Source organism: Sarcophilus harrisii, chromosome 2 (assembly GCF_902635505.1).
Source record: "Sarcophilus harrisii chromosome 2, mSarHar1.11, whole genome shotgun sequence".
NCBI lineage: Eukaryota > Metazoa > Chordata > Mammalia > Dasyuromorphia > Dasyuridae > Sarcophilus > Sarcophilus harrisii.
Window position 1 is genome coordinate 637,053,811 of NC_045427.1, and position 22,867 is coordinate 637,076,677.

A 22,867-nucleotide genomic window follows, 5' to 3' on the forward strand; every position below is an offset into this window, starting at 1 on the left:
TCTCTGAGACACCTAAATCACCAGTATAATTTGGGGAAGTAGCACAGAAAGTATATTACAAATATATTTCAAAAAATACAAATATCACCAAAGGGATAATCTGATAAATCACTATTGATTATTATTAATATAGCACTGGTTGGATATGCATATCATCTAGTTGTCCTTGCAAGTAATTAGAAAAGTGTTGAATCAATAGGAAAGAAGATACATAAATCTTGATGAAGGGAAAAATGGTCAAGATTTGCTGTAGAAAATTGTAAAGATCATTTTGTGTATACCAGCACAGGGAGAACTTCTGGATATTAAAATTAGTTTGATTATTTTCCTAAACACTGGGTGCTTGAAGGGACAGAAGGAAAATAAACCCCAAAGGAGGGAAAAAACACAAAAATAAGTATTAAAAAGATGAAAAGTGTCTAAAACAGTTTTGCTAAAGATCTGTACTTTTACTAGCTTATATAAAGGTTTTAGCAAAGTTCTATTCCCCATCCTTTCTCCTTACCTTTATCTTAATTGGTGAATATGTGCATACTGAGCCTGGTTAAGGCAGCTAGGTGAACAGAGTAAAATGATGGACTTAGAACTAAAAGCACTTGAATTTTAAACCTGGCTCAAATATTTATTAACTTTATGGCTCTGGAAAAGTATCAAAACCTTCTCACTCTCAGTTTCCTCATTTGTGAAACATAATTATAGAAACTATCACAGAAATCCAAAGGAGATAATATATCTAAAGAGATATGGAAAAAACTTAAAGAATTATGTAAACAGTAGTAGTATTAGTAGTACTAAATGTACTTCTTCATGTAGATGAATTTCAAAATCCTTTTGATTTATTTTTTTCAGATTGGTATTTATTATTTCCAGTGAAACAGTATAGTACAAGGGGGCAAGAGAAAAATCCTGCACTTGGATCCAGGAGGGCCAGGGGTTTGAATTTCGTCTCTTGTGTGATCATGGGCAAGTGAAATGTCTTAACCTCTCTAAGGCTCAGGTCTCTCATATGTAAAATAGAACTAAAAAGCATGTACTCAGGGTCAATGTCAGGCTAAGCAGAGATAATATATGTAAAGCACTTTCTAACCCTTAAAGTACTATATAAATGTCAGCTATTATTTTTATTCTCCCATATTATTCTTCCCCAGTCTCTACTTCAGCTGTGAAATCCCTCTCCGTTAAATCCTGTTTCAGACCTTTTAAATGTTAAATCACTCCAGGGAAGAGATTCTCAGAAGCACCCAGCCATTTCAAATTCCCTGGTCCCCGAAAAGGTTTATGGAAAACTTCAAGGACTCTTACTGTGAGTGTGCCAGCAATATATGGATGTCTTTTAAAAGTCAGATTCGATTCTGAAAAGATTGCTGTAATTAAACTCTGAAAATCGGGGTTCAAATTATAGCTTAGATACTGCCTTCTTGTATAACCAGAGATAATCATGTTACCTCTCTGAGACTGTTTCTCTACCCATAAAATGAAGAGGATATATTTGCATTAGCTACTACCACAGAGACATTGTGAGAAGAGAGATATGGAGATAAATGGACATTGTCAACATAATTCAAAAATCATATTACCAGGAGCTCTTTTTAATCACTCAATCACCAATATTTATTAAGAACTTACTATATTTCTTCCATAGGCAGCTAGATAGTTCAGTAGATAGAGCCTTGGCTCTGGAATCAACTACTGAATTTAAATTCAGGCTTTTATAACTCACTTCTGTGTGATCCTGGGCAAGGCAATTAACCTCTATTTGCCTTAATCCACTAGAGAAGGAAATTGTAAACCACTCCAGTATCTTACCATGAAAATCTTGTGGACAGTATGATCACAAGATTGTGAAGAATCAGATATGACTCAATGACTGATCTACAATAACACATCAGTCACTTTAGTAGACATTGGAAATATAGAGGAAAACAGAAAATAACCCCTATCATCATGTCTCTCATATACAGTAAAGACTCTTTAAAGGATGAATGGTTTGTATTTTTTGACCCTTTTTAAAATCAGCTTTTCCTCTTCAAGATTTATCCCAGAGCAAATGAGACTGATTATCTAAAAAAAAAAAAAAATGGCAAGATTGAAATGCTCTCACCATCAGTCCAGTCATGCACATTTTCTCCTGATCAAGTCATCACATTGACATCAGTGAGCCTTTTAAAAAAAAAAAAAAAAAATCCATAGTGGTCAGGGAAAAAAAAATCTGGTTCTCCAAACCTTGTATAACCAAATGAATATTTACATCCTCTCTCTTCCTTCCAGGGCTATGCCTCAGTGATTACTCCCTCACTGAGCAACTGTGCTGAGCCATGAAAGTGTTCTCCCCAGGCCCATTTTGTTTATGGAGAATGTCTGTTAAACAAGATATTGATTCTGAGATGAGACTCTTGCACAGCTATAATCCCAAACTCAGAGTTTGGCCTTTCCCTGCTATGTTGTCATTCATGGATCTTCTGCTTACTTAGTATGACTTATGTTCACAATCTAACCTTAGGGAGGTTGGGATTTAGCAGCAAACTGATTTTGACAATCTGAGTGTACTACAAACAGACTTTGGAGAGACAGTGTGCAGTAGAAGAAAGGATGGTAGACTTTCAGGTCTTGAGCTGAAAAGGATCTTTGACTAATCCATTCATTTTACAAATAAGGAAACTGAGACCCACAGAAATTAATCATTTGCCCAATATCATATGAGTTGTATTATAACCAAGATTCATATGCAGGAGCTTTGCCTTTGTATCCAGGACACTTTCCCTGATAAAACATATCCTTTGTAAAGAAATATATTCTCATGGATAATCTAGTCCAACCTGCTTATTTTGAAGAGGAGATGACTGTGACTTTCTCACAACATCATAGGTCATCATAGTTCAGGGGCAGAATTTGATGCTAAATAAACCTGACCATGTCATATCCCTCTACAAAAAATAAATACCAGTAGTTTCCTCTTCCCTTCATTATCAAATATAAAATAATGTGTTTGACTTTCAGTTTTCCATAACTTGGCCAATTTTTATATTTCCATTCTTCTTATACCTTACTGTCCTTTACAATTCTGCAATCCAGTGACACCACATTCTTACTGTTAATCACACCAGACATTTATCTCTTATCTCTGAACATTTTCACTGATTTTTGTCCTTTTGGTTTCTACCACTTTTATGCTAAAGAATATTCCCAACATCTATTGTCTTTACTTCTCCATAGGCCTACATTTACATATTCCTATTCTTCATCCTTAATGTGATCTTCAATCCCTTGACATCTCAATTATGTCCTAGATTGTTTCTCCTCCATTAGTCACTTTCTCCTCTTCTCTTCATCTTGATGCCTTACTCTTACTCTTAAAGTTAACTCTACACTGTCATTCGTTCTCCTTTGACTCTCTAGTTCTCTTATGTCACTGATTATATTCAGCTAAGCCTCAGTCTTGGATCATTATTACCATTCCTTGACGATTTATTGCTGAACAAAGGTGGAGAAAATCACAGTCACCGTGAATGAGTTCATGGCAAATTTATGTTACATAATTCCAACTGAGTCTTCACTGCTGTAGGCAATCCTACTATACCTAGTCAACACTATGCCTTTCTCCACATGAGCTCTTCCAATTTTTAAAAAATTCTTTTCAAATTTTCCATGATTTCCCTTACCATATTCTCTCAAATTAAAGCCTTGCCTCATATTTGACAGAAAATTTGCTGGAAATCTCTTCTGCTCTCTTAGCCCTCAGATGTCTTCTGTCACTTTCTCCTTTTTCATATATGTATCTCACAAGATGAAGTGGCCTTACCAAGGCTAACCCTTCTCTAAGTGATTCCATTCCACACTGTCTCTTCCAATAGATGCTCCCTTCATCATCCCCATTTATACTGGCTCATTTTCTATTGCTTACAAACATGTAATTGTTTCCCCTATCCTGAAAAAACCCTCATGTGATCCTTCTATCCTCTTAAAGTATCTTATATTTTTATGCCCTTCATAGCTAAATTTCCCTAAAAGAACACACACACACACACACACACACACACACATACATTTGTTCTTATATATATGAATGTATGTGTGTGTGTGTGTATATATATATATATATATATATATATATATATGTATATATGTATGTATCAGATGTTTCCCTTTTCTTTCCTCTCCCTCTCTTCTTATTCCCTTACAATTTGGCTTCTCACATTTTCATTATTGCCAAACAGCTCTTTCTAAAGTTACTAATGATCTCAAATTTCTCAAATCCAATGACCTTTCCTAAATTCTCATTCACTTTGCTCTCTCTGCCATCTTTGACACTATTGATTACTCTCTTTTTCTCTACATTTTTTAGGAATACAACTCTTTGTGTATTCCTATTACCTAAGCATTGCTTCTGACAATGAATTTTACTCCAAATAATGTCTTCTCATCATAGTTGTCCCTTGGGGTTTTGCCCTGAGCTATTTTCACTTTGTCCTCAATACTACTTTTTTTTATGATCTCATAAGTTTTCATAATTACCATATTATATTGATAATTTTCAAATCTACTTATCGTGCTCTAACATCTCTGATGACCTCCAGTCTCATATCTCCAATTGCCTTTCAAATATCTCAAAATGAATATCCAGTAGAAATTTTAAACTCAAAATTTCCAAAAGAAAGCATTATATATTTTTTTTCTGCCTATTCTTCTTCTTCTTTATCAATTAAAGGGCAATATTCATCATACGCCCAGATTCTCAAGTTCATAAACTATGAATCATCCTAGATTTCTCAGGATCTCTCATTTCCCACTGCCAATCTATTACAAGACTTGCAATTTCACCTCTGCAACATCTCTTGGATGTACTCCCTTCTCTCCTGTGACAGTCACCACTCTAATGCAGTCTCCCCTTCTCATACTTGGACAGTTCAGTAGCCTTCTGAGTCTTCCTGCTTTAAATTTAGCCACTGAATGCTTTCCCCAAACTACAGGTCAGATCATGTGATTCCTCTACTCCATAAGCTCCACTCATTTTTTTAATTGCTTCTGCAAGCAAAACTAGAACACTTTGTTTGGCATTCAAAGACCTTCAAAAACCTGCAGTCTCCTAACTTTCCATTCTTCTTTCATCTTACTCCCCTCCACATACTCTTTGATTCAATAACCTGCTTCTTGGATATTTCACAAAGATATACTCCACCTCTTGGCTCCAGGCATTCTCCCTCTTGTGTCCCCAGTTGTTGGAGTATTATCCCTTCTTTTTTCATAGTAATAGCTTTCCTGGCTTCCTTTAAGTACCAACTAAAATCCCAGTTTTGATAAGAAGCCTTTTTCAAGCCCTCTTTAATTCTAGTAACCTCCCTCTCTTGATAGTTCCCATTTATCTTGTGCATAGCTTGTTTTGCATATTTTTTGTATATTGTCTCCACCTTTAAAATGTAAGCTCCCTGAGTTTAAGAACTGTGTTTTGCCTCTTTCTGTATACCTTGGGCTTAGCACCCTGCCTGAGGCTTAATGTTTATTTATTGATTGATGTTGTACCATTTTTATATAGAGAGAACTATATATGTATTAGAGGTAGACAATAAATACCTAGCCTTCTTAACATTAAACAGTCTTTATTCATTCGCTTTTGAAAAATCTCACCTGGAAAAAAGATAACAGTCCTTGTAATACTATAAAGTTCTCTAAGAATGGGGCCTGCTAGGTGGCACAGTGGATAGAGCATGGGCCCTGAAGTCAGGAGGATCTGAATTCAAATCCTGCCTCACACACTTAATATTTCCGAACTGTGTGATTCTAGGCAAGTCACTTAACTCCAATTACCTTAACCCCAATTGCCTCAGTCAAAAAATAAATAAATAAAGTAAGTAAATTTCACTTTTTTTTTTTTTTTTAACAGAAATATTCCTACTGGGAATAGATACATAAGGGGCCAAAGATAGAAAGCATGATCTAATGTGGACCAACATATTCATTTTTTTTCCTAACAAAAACAAAACAAAACCAAAAAAAAGAAAAAAAAAAAAAAAAAACAACCAAGCAAACAAAAACAACCTGGAGAAAAACTGCCCATTGATTGGGGAATGAGACCAAGTCATAGGAATAAGTAAATTAAATTTTTAGTCAGAATAGCCAAAAGACCTCAAGTGTAAATTTGATTCTGCTTGGATGATGATGAGGAGAATAATGACAGCTAATATTTTATTCGGGTAAGCTGGCTATATAAAATGCCAGTCTTGGAGTCAGGCAGACTCATTTTCTTGAGTTCCAATTTGGCCTAAAATATTTATTAAGCTGTGTGGCCCTGGGGAAATAACTTAACCCTATTTTCCTCAATTTTTGTTTTTTTTTTTTTTTGATCTATAAAATGAGCTAAAGAAGGAAATGTTAAACCATTGTAGTATCTTTGCCAAGAAAACTCCAAATGGATCATGAAGAGTTGCACAAGATGTAACATCAACAAAATCTCTTCTTCTATTTTAAGATTTTTAAAGCACTTTACAAATATTCTCATTTTGTTCTCTCATGCAAAATCTTTCAACATTTTAACTTTTAAAAAGAAGATATTAAAAAATATCTTTTCTATTCTGTATCTATTTCTTGTTCTCTTTCCACTTCTGTCTCTCTCATATCTCTACTACTATCCATTGATTCACTTCATCCTCTCAGTAAATGAACTCCATTACAACAAATAAGTCTAGTCTTTAGAACTCTGGTAGTAAAAGGGAAGAGAAAAGTGAGGGATCAGGTAGTTCACATTGTTGAACTCACAGAGCACAATTAATTCATGCTATCTGTAGAAGAGCATTAATTACTGAAGTTGAAAGATAAGAGATGGAAGGATGGGACAAAAGTAGTAAAGAAGGCAAGGGAAGAGAATACTGAATCTAAAAACAAAAATGACACTAAACAGAAGTAAAATAAGAAATTATCTTATGCTGAAAGAAATTTAAGACAACAAACCAATATCAGTATTGAACTTATATGCTCCAAATTGCAGAGCTTCTGAAGTCATAAAAGAAAATAAATAACTGAATTGTAAGAGGATATAAATATTAATACAAAAGTGGATCCTAGCATTTTTGTTAGTCGCTAAAGTCAGAAGACTCATTGAAATGAATGAAATTCACAACTTTCTCAAAGTCATTTCAGTTAAATTATTTCAAATGATCTACTTAGTCAGTATATGGCTATGTGGTTCTACCAAACTACATCAGAGTATATTGAGGAAGTCCATAAGCAAATTTGGGTAGGAGGTGTTTTTTATTTGCTTATTTTTGGAATGTACAATAATTTTACTATATGCAGAGAGATGTGTGCATATGTATATGTGTGTGATATTCAAGGATATCTATATAATAAAAATTGGTTAATTTTGAAAGTCAATAAATTGAAGCACATCCATTTTCAATGTACTATGCATATGTGTAAATAATACATTATCCCAGGGAGAATTCACTACATTTTGAGATGCAATATTTGTTGAATCTTACAAAGATTAATTGATGCAATTCAGTGACTCCTACATGATTGAAAACTAAGGAATTCAGGGTTTGATATTTGGTTTGATATTAAAGAATTGGTCCAAATGCCATTAAGGATTTATTTTTATGTAATAAAAATACCATTTGCTAAAAACATTATTTTTATATTTATAATAGACTTTTATTTTGTTTCTCTTTGGAGAGGGGTTTGTCATGACAGATGAGTTTATTTGTACTGTTTACTCCATTTCCTTTAATTAATTAATGCATTAAACTTCTCTGAAGCATTTATAGCAATCATTCATTCATTATGTCTATTATATGTTATAGTTTCATTTTAGTTTCAATATGAGAGAACACAGGAATTGACTATTTTTTTAGTTGCCCTCTATTCCAGTTCCTCAGTTTCCTTTCCTTTTTGCTTTTCCTCACACCTATTTTGAATTAGCTGGGAAATCCTGTGGCTCCATTATTACATTGTTGACATATTTCTCCTCCCCATCAAATGGACATCTTTCTACTCTTTTTTTGTCCTTCTACTCTTGCCTGATTTTTACAAATCACATTTACATTTACACATTTACATTACAATACACATTTACAAATTTTTGCTTCCTTTTTTATAGGAAAAACTTTTCTGTCTACATTGTATGTTACAAAAAATACCAAAACATACTTCATAAAGCACTGTTTTGATCTGTATCTCTCCAAAAGTACTTTGTATATGCAATTTTATCTGAAAGGCAGTTTAGCATGATGGATAGAGAGCTAAACTTGTAGGAAGATGTGAGTTTTGGCTCTGCCTCTGATGTATACTTGCTCTGGTACTCTGATGAATCAAGTAATTTCTCTGTGCCACAGGCAACTTTTGAAGACAGTTATAGATGAAAGGCCAATCTACATTAGTGAGGTACTAGTCATTAGGAGCTTACACCAATTAATTTATAGATCTGATTTTTAAAAAAAGAAGTAAAAGCACATTTTTGTATACTTACTATAACCTCTTGAAGACAAAAATCCTTTCCTTATAATCTCTGTATTCCCACTGCCTTGGCAAAATACCTTGTATTTAACATCAAAACTTTCTAGTATTTATCTAGTCCAGAATTCCAAATCATCAATCTGATCTAAGTTGACAACTACTCTATAATTTATATGTGGTCTTAGAGTTCCCAGGAACACTAGAATGATCACAAAATCCCTAGATGCCCTTGAATCTATTTTTTTGTTTGTTTGTTTGCTTAAGATTCATCTTTATGAATTCAAATTTGGCTTCATACCCAAACTGTGTGACTCTGGGTAAGTCAGTTAGCTCCTATTGCCTTAGTTCATCATCTGTAAAATAAACTGAAGAAAGAAATAGCAAACCATTTTAATATCTTTGCCAAGAAAATCTCAAATGGAGTCACAAAGAAATGGACATTACTGAAATGACTTAAAAATAGCAATATGCTTTTCCTATGTACCAGGCACTGTAGTATGCATTGACTGCTATATAGACAAAAGTGAAAGTCTCTGCTAACTAGTAGCTTATTTCCATAAGCTTTAAAAAAGCTTTAAGAAAGGATGACCTTTCATCCTTTAAGAGGATGACCTTTAAGAAAGGAAAGACAAAAGACAAAAGTTAAATTATTTTTTTTAAGTCTCTACAAAATACATATAAATTAAATCTAGAGGGGAAAACAGGTTGCAGATGAAATATTTTGTGTAGGAAAGAACAAATTGCTGGAACAGACCATGTGAGGGAAGGTGAATTGATATCCATCTAAAGTTTGGCATTATACTGGGAAGAAATTCAAATGCCATTTGGGGAAATTTGTCTTTTTTTCCCTTCTAGATGGAATAAGTCGCCACCAAAATCCTTGAACAAGAAGTTAGTGATGAGCATTTAAATGCTTACTAAAATCTAGTAAGTGATGGGTGTACAAAATAATGCAAAAACTAGCCTCATTGTCAAGAGATACACATTCTAATGGGGATGATAAGCTACAAATAAGTATACACATAGGTGTATCTTTTGTTTACACATACATACATATACACATAGTTGTATATATATGTGTGTATGTGTATATCTATATACATATCTATATTCATGTATCTGTATCTATTTATGTCTTTATCTATCTAGCTATCTATCTATTTATATTCTGTGCCAGTATGGTAGCAGTATTGAGAGAAAAGAAGGGAGGATATAGGAGAGATATTGCATCCTGGTAAAATATGTCTGAGGAAACAGTGCAGTAATAGAACCTTTAATTTGGTATTCATTGATTAAGTTGAATTCTCATCTTCCTTCCTTCCTATTCACCCAGCTTCTTTTGGGAGTTGTTAGGTAATACCTCATTACACTCCAAGGAATAAAAGCAGGTATGCTGCCATTGTATTACTTTTGATAAGTCACTGGGCCCTTATCTTAATTTTTTGCATAGTTTTGACCTAACATGTAATCAAGTCAAGGAAGTTCATATTAATTTTCTATTTCTATTTCTTACTACCTTTTATTCCAGTAGAATACATAGAAATGAAAAGGTGAATCACTAGTGTCCTGGCATACTGTGGAAAACTGTCTGACCTGTCAAAAGATACTACACAGAAAAGCAAAAATCAAATCAGCTCTGGACTTATTTGATGAATTTGAATTCCACAGTACTATTGTGTTTTATGCTAAAACATACTTTTTTATATATTTATGCTGTCTAGGTTTTAAATTTTAATCCTGTCAAGCCAACTAGATATGATAAATCCCATCTGTTTACTTCCTGGTCTTTCAGTTAGAATTTTTTGTATATTGTCATTAAATATGCTATTAGGTGATGAGATTTTTTTTTTATTCAGATTTTATTGCTTTACAAACAATCCTTTTCTCTTCAACTATACAATTATCAGTTCCAGATTTGACACATTTTCCTGATAGATTTTAAGTTTTAAACCACTAATCTCTCTTCTATATCTTGGTAGCTTCATTGCCAAAAAAAAAAAAAGAAAAACAAAGAAAAACAAAAGAATAATTTTTGAAGGCCAAATCTTCAATTTCATAGTTATCATGCATGAATGGAAAATCTATCTGTAACTGAGGGAATGGAGAAAAAATACAAAACAAAATAAACAAACATAAAACCCAAATGACCACTAGATATATGACTCCTTATCTCAGGAAAGAATTATACCTGTCATGTATTTTGCTTGACCGTATTGGAAATTCTAATTCTTATTTAACCAAACCCAGATTCAAAGAATAAACCTGGTAGAATAAGTGGTGTTTTATTTAAAGTTTTTCCCCTTGGTTAAAACCTAGGATGAATGGGAAAGAGAAAAAAGGAGGAGGGAAAGAATGGGGAGACACTAGCCTCTCTTTGTTATCTTTCTGTTATTTCTAGCTTCAGCTAAGATTCCCACAGAATTAGAAAGATAAGAGAATGTGAAAGAGATGATTTTTTCACAGTAAAAACAAATTTACCTTTACAAGAAATAGATAAGCTAATGTTCAGAAGAATTTCCTCAAATTGACATGTAAAAACTTTCCTAATTTGTCTCAGCATTCTTTCTTAGTTGTTAGAATATTATTTCTTTTCATTCATGATGTAGCCTAGTAGGTATGTTCCTTTTGTATATGTTTCCTTTTATACATGGTGCACCGCGTAGTGTAGCAAAATGACTTGGTGTTCCTTGAAGCTGGCTTTCCATTTCTCACCTCCATAACTTACACAGGTTGGCCTCCAAGCTTACAACATGTTCTCTTTTTACCTCTGCCTTTTCAAAGTTATAACTTCTTTCAATGGATAGTTATTGAGCTAATTCTTATGGAATATTTTTATTCCTTTATTTCTTAATAATATTTTTCCTCCTCAAAATACAAACACACACACATACATATAATATATATACCTCTTTACATAATATCCTCCCACTTCCACAACTACCAGTAGAATGTAAACTCCTTGGGGCTATTCTTCATTTTGCTTTTTTGATTGAAGTGCTCTTTGATCATAGTAGACTCTTCATAGTCACTGTACTTACTAGGAGTGGATTGGCCCCCATGTCTTGTTGGAGTTTTACAGGAAACACATTTCTGTTGAGAACCCATTTATGACAACAATCATAACCACAAAAAATGATAACTGTCATTTATGTAGCACCTTATGTATGCCAGATACTGTGTTAAGTACTTTGAAAATACTATCTCATTTAATTCTTATACCAATCCTAAGATATAGGTACTATTATTCTGCTCTCTTTAAAATTGGAGAAATAGACAATAGAAATTAAGGGACTTGCTCAAAGTCACACAGCTAGTGAGTATCTGAGATCAGATTTGAGTTATAATACTTGAGAGTCAAGAACTCTTCTTGACTTGATTTTAGATATAATACTCTATTCACTATCTTTCTATATCATTATAATTGGCTAAAAGGAAACTATTAAAGTGCTGTTTCTTCTGGGCATGTTTTTTCTGTCAAGTCACTATATATGAAAGTCTTTTTTTTTTCTACCCAATAAGTAGCTTATAGGAAAAGAAGGTCAATACTTAGCATAACTGAAAATTTGCTTTCCATAAAGAAATTTTACAAACATAGTTTGCAAAGCTGAAAATCCCAAGTAATTCATTTTTATTAGAAAATTAAAAGAAGAAAATCTAAATGCATTTTATTAAAACAAATTCATGCTCTTGTTTAAGGAATAAGTCTACTAAGGATTTGTTGAAAGGGTTCATATGAATAATGCTCCTTTAAATATGTTATCCAGTCTTATACAGTATTACTTCACACAAAAGAAAATAACAGACTGATTTTTAATTAGATATTCTCTGCTTCTAAATTAGCAATGAACTGAGTATTAGGCATTTGAATCTAACATATTTAGCCATTTTATCTCTATTTAAAACAACCCATCAATAGCAACAGTTTGTTCCACTTTGATGTGGCATCCTAATACCACCATTTTTTTTGGGGGGGGGAAATAAATTATGTTGTGGTTGGAGCCATCCGTAAGACAACTACATCTGATTTAAGAGTACTGAATCTACTGATCCCTAACTACATAGTGTCCCTTTTGAAAGGTTCAAGTACTAAATATTTAGAATTAGCATTTTGATTATGAAACCATAATTTCTCTTATATGGAGCTGATGGCTAGTCATACTGTCATATCTCTGTATTACTGTCAGTCATTTGAAAACAAGTACAAAGAGAAGGCAAGTTGAACAACAAAAGTCTAAAAAACCCAAGTAAATAAAAAAAAAATTCATCCTTCCAACTGAATGAATAAATAACATAACAATAAACAAATATTTATAGATGGAACTATAATAGATAATAGAGAGATAAATAGATGATAAACACAGCAGAAACAATAGAAAATAATGGAAATAGCTTCTCTCTTTGGACTCAGATCAGACTTATTACATTTAGGTATGAAGAAACAAATGGCTCTCTATTTTCTCACTTCACAGCATTATTTGGCTATAATATAACCACAAATTTATTCCAAAAAATCTGATTAAATCTTCATTATTTTCTATAATCAAGTCATCTTTTCTTATGAAAAAAGATTCAGAGGCTTCTGATTCTAGTTAAAATGCTCTTCTCTTGGACAGAAGCTATTTGGTATAGAGGAATAATCACTTAATTTGAAGCCAGTAATCAGTGTGGTGAAATGCATTGTGGATTTAAGGTAAAGACTTAATTTTCATCCAATTCAGTTGTTTTCAACTTGTATGGTCTTGGCTAAGTCACTTGATAATTTTTTTTTTCATTTTCTTCCTCTGCAAGGGGAAGGGGTTGGATTAAGCATGTCTAAAAGATGAGACAACCAGGTGTCATGGTATGTAGAGTGCCAGCTCTGGGATCAGAAAGACATGAATTAATATCTAGTTTGAGACATTGGCTAGCTGAGTGACCCTGGACAAATCAGTCTCTCTACCTCAGTTTCACTAATGGTAAAATTGGTCTAATTGTAACAGTGACCTTCCAAAGTTTTAATGAAAATCAAATAAGATATATTATTTGTAAAGCATTTATCCTAGTTCTCATACATAATAAATATTTTTAAATATTTGTTATATGTATAAAGAGTGGAAGTCTCACTGATAATGTATACTTCAGTATTACTTTCAAAATCTGATAGTACATGTACAGAGGGAAAAATGAATTTGATTAATATTAAAATGACCAATAAATAGCTTTATTACTTATTATAATTTTATAATCTAGCTGGTTATAAGATATTTCTATCTATATATTATCTATAGTCATTTAATCCATCATCTAAATGTCTCCATATCTACATCTAGATCTATAATTATTGATATCTATGTTCATATCTAAACATGACTATATACTATAGATGTGAGAATCTAATAGATGAATGCCATGCATGTGGTTCACCAGTTTCTTGAAATGAGTACCTCTTTTCCTTTCCGATTCCTTTCTCTTCCTTGCCATTCCCCCCTTTCTTTCCCCCTTCTCTCCCCTCCCTTTATCTTTCCTCTTTTTTTCTCTCCTTTCTCCTCCCTTCTTTTCTTCTCTCACTCTAGCATAATCTCTTTCTATGGCTATCACTATCGCTTCCTCTATGCCTATAAATTCACTGTGTGACATCTGTGAAATCATTTGGATTTAGAAGAGACAGCTGCTGAGAAAATAAATTCCTCTACCAAAGGAAATCAAAAATTGTTCTGCAACTTACAGCATTACAATGCTCCCTGGAGTAGAGTGGTTGGGAGTTGCCAACAGTGACAAAGTTAGTGTCAGAGTAAGGTTTGAAACAAGGAGCATCTCCTTGACTTCCTAGTTTAGTTCACTGTCAGGGCTTTATTCCATGGACAAGTATGTGCATAAATACATATATTTAAATCCATATAAACATTTATCAAGCATTACTTTGTTCAAGACACTGTGCTATGCACTAGAGATATAATTAATAAAAAAATTCTGCCCTTAAGGAACTTGTAATCTAATGAAGGGAAATGACACAAAAAAGGAGGCAAGAAAAGTAAACATGGAGGATACTTGTCATGGAAGTGTTTTGTTCTATGGTATTGAAACCAGTCAGAGAAGCAGATGAGAAGTGTGGAATTCAACACAGATACACACAGACACATACGCTCTGTATCAAACACTCATAGCACTGAATATTTCTTTGTTGTGGTTTAGTAACAGGATAATGCATAGTATTGATGAGGTTTGTCTCCCACTGATTCTTCAGCTCAGGGCAGGGAATTGTGGGAACCCTCTTCTGGTGATGCAGGTCCTTTGTAAATGAATTTACAAACCTGAAAAGTTAAACTGGCAAAAGAAGTTTATTATTAGAGGTCAGCTTTTGCTGGCTGGCTTCCTTGGTGGCAAGTCCTGACAGAGAAGTAAAGATCTAGCAGAGGAGTCCTGGCAGAGAGAGAGAGAGTTTCTAGCTGAGAAATCCTCTAGCAGAGAAATTCTGACAGAGGTGAATAAGGTCTTCTTAGGGAAATAGGTGAGAGAGATAAAGAGGGAGTAACACTGAGAGAGAATGTCTTTCACTGGGCAGAGAGTCCCTCGTAGGTAGCTATGCCAAGGAAGGTCCCTTGGCCTGGCAAGATTCCTGCTTTGAGATCTTCTGTTACAAAGGATTGAGCCTAGCTGCTCCCTTTTATAATTGAAACCTTGGCTAGAAGCTGGGGGCATCTCCTGGTGGGGTCTGGGAGCAGTTTGAGCTGGAATCAGAATAGAGAATCTTGAGTGTCTCTGGGCTAATTTCCAACTCAATAGAGCCCAGCTCAGGCTAAATAGGAGTGGTCCTAGACTCAACTAGTCCTACCCAGATAACAGAATGAAACAACTTTATCTTGATTCCCTGGGGTGGGTCTCTCAAGAGAGAGCTTAGCATTCCCTGCAAAGTCAGAGAGAGAGAGTGTGTGTGTGTTTCGGGGCTCCCCTTGTCATTTTTGCTAATAAAATTACCATAACAAAAACTGTATTTAGATGATATAAATATTAACCAGTTTTACCCCGTTTTTCCTCATGGTTTCCTCATGATGTAATTGTGCTCTTGAAAGTTGTTAGTAAATTTTAAGCTCTGGAAGGATGCAAATATATGAGAAAAATAGTACTTTGGGTCAATGAGCTATATCTCTATTGTCTGGAAGGTACCTTATCTAAGGTCATAGAGCCTCATTACTAGGATCTTAATAACAAAGTTATAGTTTGATTTAGCCACAGGCTCTCATGAAGTCTATTTTCTGAGGCATGGAGGATGGTAAAATCACTTAGAAAGAAGGATGAAAGGACTACCACCAGTAACACTGGAATAATGAATAGTTTGAAGTGTTAAGGTGATTGTATTCTTAATGTACCTTTATAGGTCTCTGTTCAAGGTTTGTATGGATAACACCAATGGGAGTTGTTGAGATGAATACAGTTTATCAGCCTGATCCTTTGTTTTCCAACTTCAATTCTGAAAGGAGAGAGATAGCTGAATCTTCCCCAGTCCTTGACTACTTCCAATCTGAAAGTATGTTTAAGGTATGGTCTTTTTTTCTGGTGACTGATTTCTCCTTTGTTTCTATTCTCCTTGGAGATTTAATCAGCTCAGTGTATTATTAGATTCCTTTTAGGCAAGGGACAATATCATAGTCCTCAAGTCTATGTCATACCTGTGTGTTTTTTTATTGAGCATAAACAAGGTCAAGTCATTAAGGCAATCACAACATTTTTGGAGTTTTTAAGTAGTAAAATTCTTATCATTGTTTGTATGGGGAGCAATTTCTCTCTTCTAACGTAAGATATATTTCCAATTAAGTGATTCAGTAACTACAGTGCCAAAGAATCTGGATTCAGATACTAGCTTGTATGATCCTTGACAAGTTATTTAACTTTGTCTCATTTTCCTTATCTGTAAAATAAGTTGTTAAAGGAAATGGCAAACTACTTCAGTATCTTTGTCAAGAAAATACATAGTTTGCCATAACTGAAAAACAACTGAAAATTTACAGCTTTATCTTTTCTTTTTCTTTTCTTTTTTTTTTGCTGAGGCAATTGGGATTAAGTGACTTGCCCAGAGTCACACAGCCAGGAAGTGTTAAATTGACCTGAAATCTGAGGTCATATTTGAACTCAGGTCCTTCTGACTCCCTGGAGTGGGGTGGAGCAGTCAGCAACTGATAAAAAAAATTATCATTTTCCTAACATGGGCTCAGTATTTAATATAAATCTTTTGATAAAACTTGTTTTCTTTTTCCATGAAAAATGCTTAGCATAAAATGAAGACAAATAAAAGAAACAAGAAGAATTTAAAACAGTGTAAATGGTGGGCATATAGGAGAGATTTGCTTGTTTGTTTTTTTTGGGGGGGTGAAGGGAGTATAAAGTAACATTTTGGAACTTTGGTGAAGATAGAATTATAACAAGAACATTTTACAAATTTCTTTGATCTAAAACTGCTTATTTCAGGGACCTAAAGAACACATCATATTCCTTTTTTCACTATCTATCTCTGTCTTTGTTTTTGTTTTTATCTCTTGGCCTATCTATATCTCTGTCTCTCTGTCTCTTCATCTTCCCTACTCCACATAAGCTCATTATTTGCAATTCTCTAACTAAATTTTAAATCTTCACTGAGCTAAGGATGTTATCTCCTCCCACTTCTATTATTACAGGAAGATTGTGCATCCCAGCAACTTCCTCTTTGTTCTTATGCAGACTGTTTGACTTTCAGGTTTGATAGTCATTACTCAACTCTGCCTTCTGACTCAGAGATAACAATAGTTTAATGGCACTGTGTGTTGGTTAAATTAAAAATAAGAGAACAACAGTCAATTATCAAAACCTTGCTACAAAGGAATGCTTCTTACACTGATTATTTTGGGAACTACCAGGGTCATTTGATCTGTGTATTTTTGAATCCTAATACTTCAATGATTTCTTAGAAAGTCATTTCAATTATTCAATTTCCTAAATCTTTGAAGTGGGGATAATCCTATCAGCCTATTTTTCAATATTCATTGTAAATGAATATTTTAACTAGATTGTTTCAAAAGAAAAAAAAAATAATAGAAAGACAGAAACACTTGAATAAATAAGACAAAATCAACATTTTAAAAGTGACTAGCAACAACTATTTGAGTATCAGGGAAATTACCTAAGGGTAATATATATATATATTATATATATATATATATATATATATATATATATATATATATATATATTTGTTTAAAAAAGTAAAATAACTTTGCTTCATATATTGGCCTCCCTCCCTTCTCTCTCTCTCTCTCTCTCTCTCTCTCTCTCTCTCTCTCTCTCTCTCTCTCTTCTTCCTTCAACTTTAATTCCATCCTTTCTTCCTTCCTTCTACTTTCCTTCCCTCTCTTCTTCTCTTCCTTCCCTCGCTCCCTTCTCTCCTCCCTCCCTTCTTTCATTCTCTCCTTCCTTCCTTCCTTCTTTCCTTCCTTCCTTCCTTCCTTCTCTCCCTTAGTATTCTAATCCATAAAATTCTTTAAAGTCCTCTGTAATGACAACTGTAGGATGAATTGAAAGGAGTGTTTATTATAAATTACAGTGGCCAAGAGAGAGGATTTTAATGGAGTTTCAAGGATAAATAAAATAAATTTATAAGATGTAGAAAGTAATTTCAGGTATGAGGATACTCTATATAGGATGTGCTTTTCTAATAAGCACTATTTTTCTTTGTGTTTCTTTCATCCTATGTGAATCCATTAATTGCATTGCCATATGGAACATCTCTCTCCGTGTTGCTTAGGTCACCATGAGGAATTTGGCTAAATCTAAATATAGTATTGCTGTGACATCCTTTTTTACAATCATAATTTATACAAAAATAAAATTAGATTTAAATGAGAAACAATAAAAATAATGACATTCAGTATTAGTAGACTTAGAGCGCACAAGGGATTGTTACTTATATTTGAGCATAGAGAGTAAAACAAGATAAAATGATTGAGATATCATTAGAAGTCAAATGATACTGAATATCTTGGGGAATAAAGGTATGTGGGTGTGGGTTTGTGGACACACACACATTATACACCTATATACATATACATATATACATACAGATAGGTATTTATGTTAAGAATTACAATTTTTCAAATTTGAAATCATCTAAAGTGAAGGGACCTTAAAAAGTGGAGAGACTTCAAATTTCCTGGAGGTACTGAAGTAGAGGTATATGCCCACTTACCAAGAATATTACAATAGATATTCCATTTTTCATAGGATAAAATTAGCTGGATACTGATTCACTTTCTTACTCTCAAATTCTATGACTGCAATACTTGGGAAGATGCATGTAGCATTATCTTTTTGGAAAAAAACATGACAGGTTTTTATATACCCTTTGACTTATTGAATCTAAACCCTTAATGAAAGGAGGAGGAAGTATATTGATTTAAAAAATTAAAATCATATTCACAATATTAAGAAATTAAAATAATTATTTATCCAGCAATTCAAAATATTTGAAAACAATGAAAAATATCAATGTTTATTGCAGCTTATTTTCATTGTGAAATGTTATAGTCTTATCATTTGTGTAATATTTTAAATATTGTTATATATTATAATTTATATTTAATACATAATTACCCATATATGTATTCCTATATCTACATCAATATATATGTATATATGTGTATATATGTATCTGCATATATCTATGTACATATAAATACACATATCTACATTGTCACATATAGGTATATGTATACATATGCATGTGTGTATGTATTATATGATTGTGAGTAAATGTGGCAATGTATATAGTGTTGTGCCAGTTTCCTTTTATTATCCTGCCTCGGTTTCCCTAATTATCCTGCCTCGGTTTCCCTAATTATCCTGCCTCAATTTCCCTAATTGTCCTGCCCCAATTTCCCTAAATTGTCCTGCTTCAAGTTCCTTAAATTGTTCTGCCTCAATTCCCCTGTTTGCAACCCTCCTTCCTGTTCATTAGGCTGAGATAATTAGGATTGTAGAGATCTGGACACTTTGGCATTCCAAAAGATAAAACTCCAGATGTCCTATCTCAGGTATCGAATTGGTATCCTCTATCTCTAAGTTTCAGACTTTCTGTCTCTAGTACCTACCTCCCTTCACTCCCAGTTTATCAGAATTTATGGTCCTACCCCCAACCTGGAAGAACTGGATTGATGGTCCTTGCCTGGAAATTCCTGCCTTTTACCAATGTTCAGACTCTGTCCCCTGCCTTTGTTTACCCTGTTCGCTTAGACCCACATATATGAATCTTTGGAATCTCACATTTGATGCTGATGCCAAATGCTTTAGGACATCAGTCCTAGGACCAAAATAGATCCTTTGGTCCCAGAAAATCTCTCCCTCTCATTAATCCAAATAAAATATTAAAAAATCTCTAATCTCTAGCTTGCCTCAGTTTCTCTGGCATTACAATAGGAATTAATGAGTAAAGAAAAGATAACTTGGAGAATATTCACTTGCTATAATTTAGTAATAGAAAATAAAGTGACAAAATTCACTTTAGAATACTTTGAAATTAATGTATAAGATATAAAACAAATGCATGTGTTTGAGGTATAGGACTAATATTGCTTTCCAGATTCTGCAACTTAGAATTTTGTGACCTTGAATAAGTCACTTCTATTTAAACCTGAATTACCCTTTCTCTAAAATTAGAAAATCAGAGTAGATGACTTCTTTTGAATTGGAGTGAAATGACTTGCCCAGGATCACATAGCTGAGATATATTAATTGTCTCAGGCCAGATTTGAACTCAGGTCTTCCTGATTTCAGGATAAGTACTCTATCCACTGAGTAATCGAGCTGGCTCATAGATGATTTCTAATATACCTCCAAGATCTAAAGCTATGATATTATATAGCAAATTTTGGTAGAAATCTCTTCTGGTGAGACACATATGTAAATGAATGAAACTTTTATCATTTCATATAATTTAAGCTTATTCTTTGTTTAATTTTAAGAGCTTATATTTAAAAAAATATATTCTTTGTCTACTTAAAATATAAAGCCATCTTTTCTAATGGCTTTCAAGTTCCAGCCTGTTAAATTTAACCACTGATTTTGGGTCTTTTGTGGCAGATGATTAAAAAGGTGTCCTTGACAATGGGGATTCTTGTCAGCTATTGTCTTCCTTAACACTCAGGAAATTACAAGGACATCCTTGTTATAGTGTCAATTAGACCTCATTAATGATTTTATAAGAGAATGATTCTTTTTTTAAAAGTAAGGATCTGCATGATTTTTTTTAAACAGAAGTATGATTTCTTTTGTACTTTCTAAATACTTCACTGTCCTTCATCCTCGTTAGGTACTTGATGATATAGATGAGAAAAATTACTGTTTATAAAATCTAAAATGGAAGAGCTTTGCAATGGAAAAAATGGAGAAAAAGTGAGATGAAGAACAAAATTATCAGATAAATAATAGTGAGGGTGCCTTATGAGCTGAAAAGTTGGATTGATCACTGAGTATTAGAGAGGCTCTAGAAAAGGACTGAGGTTATTTACAATACTGATGATAAGTAAGAAAGACATTTGCTGTGTTTGCAAAAGCTAGAGTTATTTTCAGATTGATAAAGAACTCAAAAGTAAAAATGCATCAGCAGAGTGAATGAAACACACACACAAAATTATATGTATGTATATATGTGTGTGTGTGTGTGTAAATGATTTTTTTTCCAAATTGTTTTACTACAAAGGCTATGTCAGTTACACACACACATATATATATATGTCTCAGTGTATATATACATATATATAATATACACACACATACTTTTTGGGAATTTGTACTTCAGTAGTCCATATTCATTAATTCCTCCACCTATCTGGTAAATAAGAAATCAGGAAATATTCATCAAGAGTTTACTGTAAAAAAGGTTTTGGGGATTCAAAAAAAAAAAAAAAAAAGAGGCTCTACCAGCCCTTGGGATCCTTATATTCATCTGAGAATGTAACTGGTTTATCTTTGGCCTATTCACAATATGGGAAAATCTATATTGAAAGGCAGAATGCTTGTGAGGGCACGAAAATATAGCTTCCCTTGATTTCATGGATCTAATTAAAAGACATGGCAGGGTAACTTTGACACTTATTTTAGAAGTAAAATAGAGAAAATAAGATGAGTGAGAAGAGTTTTTGCCTTACTTCTTAATAATTGAATCAGATGCTAAGTGAAATGAGCAGAACCAGGATATCATTATACACAGGAACAGCAAGATTATATGAGAATAAATTCTGATGGACTTGTGTTAGAATTCTTACAAGGTGCTAAGTCAGTTATCTAATTTAGCATGGTACTTAATAATTCTCTAGTTCACTAATGTACTTAGTACTTATTAGAGTTCCACAAGATTTACACCTTTAGGAGAGGATTTATAAGGAGGAATCTACTAAAGGACAAGCCCACTAAAAGACAAGCCCACTCTCAGAGGCGGAGACAGATTCATTCCATTTTCCACCCCTGTGCTGGCTGGAGAGATTTGGAGGGAGCAAGAGACAGAAGCTGGAAGAGACAAAGGACTAGCGTTAAGAGCTCTCAGAACCAAGGAGAGAGATAGGCCTCTAAGAAAGCTAACCAGGCTATATATTTTGAAGTAAACAATAATCCCTGGCTACATTTGAGGTGATTATACTGGACAGAAAGGAAGGCTGCCTCCAGAAACCATCCCCCTCCCTTCCCAAGAAACCTGGTCCCCGAGAACATTATATTTTAGAGAAGAGAATATTACAGACTTGGTTCTCTTCAACAATGAGATTCAGACCAATTCCAATGGTTTGGTAATGAAGAGAGCAATCTACACTCAGAGAGAGGACTGTGGGGACTGCATATATATAAATATTGCACATATGCATGTGTGTATGTATTGTATGATTGTGACGAACATGGCAATAGTATTTTCACTCTTTTTGTTGTTGTTTGCTTGCATTTTTTTCTTTCTCATTTTTTCTTTTTTAATCTGATTTTTCTTGTGCTGCATGATATTTGTGGAAATATATATAAAAGAATTGCACATGTTTAATATATATTGGATTACTTGTCATCTGGAGAGGAGTTGGGAGGAAAGGAGGGAAAAATTTGAGACACAAGTTTTTGCAAGGGTGAATGTTGAAAATTGTCCAAGCTTATATTTTGAAAACAAAAAAGCTTTAATTAAAAAAAAATGTAAAAGCAAAAATAAATAAATAAATCAGAACTTTCATTGTCATAGATTAATAATAAATTAACATGCATCTAGTGATATGTAGGTTTTAAAGTGAATTACATATATTATCTGTAATGCCAAAATAATCTTGGAAGGTTGGAAATGCAGATAATATCTTTATCTTATATGAAAAGCTAAATAAAATGAAATAAAATAGACTGAAGTTGCTTATAATTAGTGGAAATAGTATGAAAAACCAGATTTCTTAATTCCACA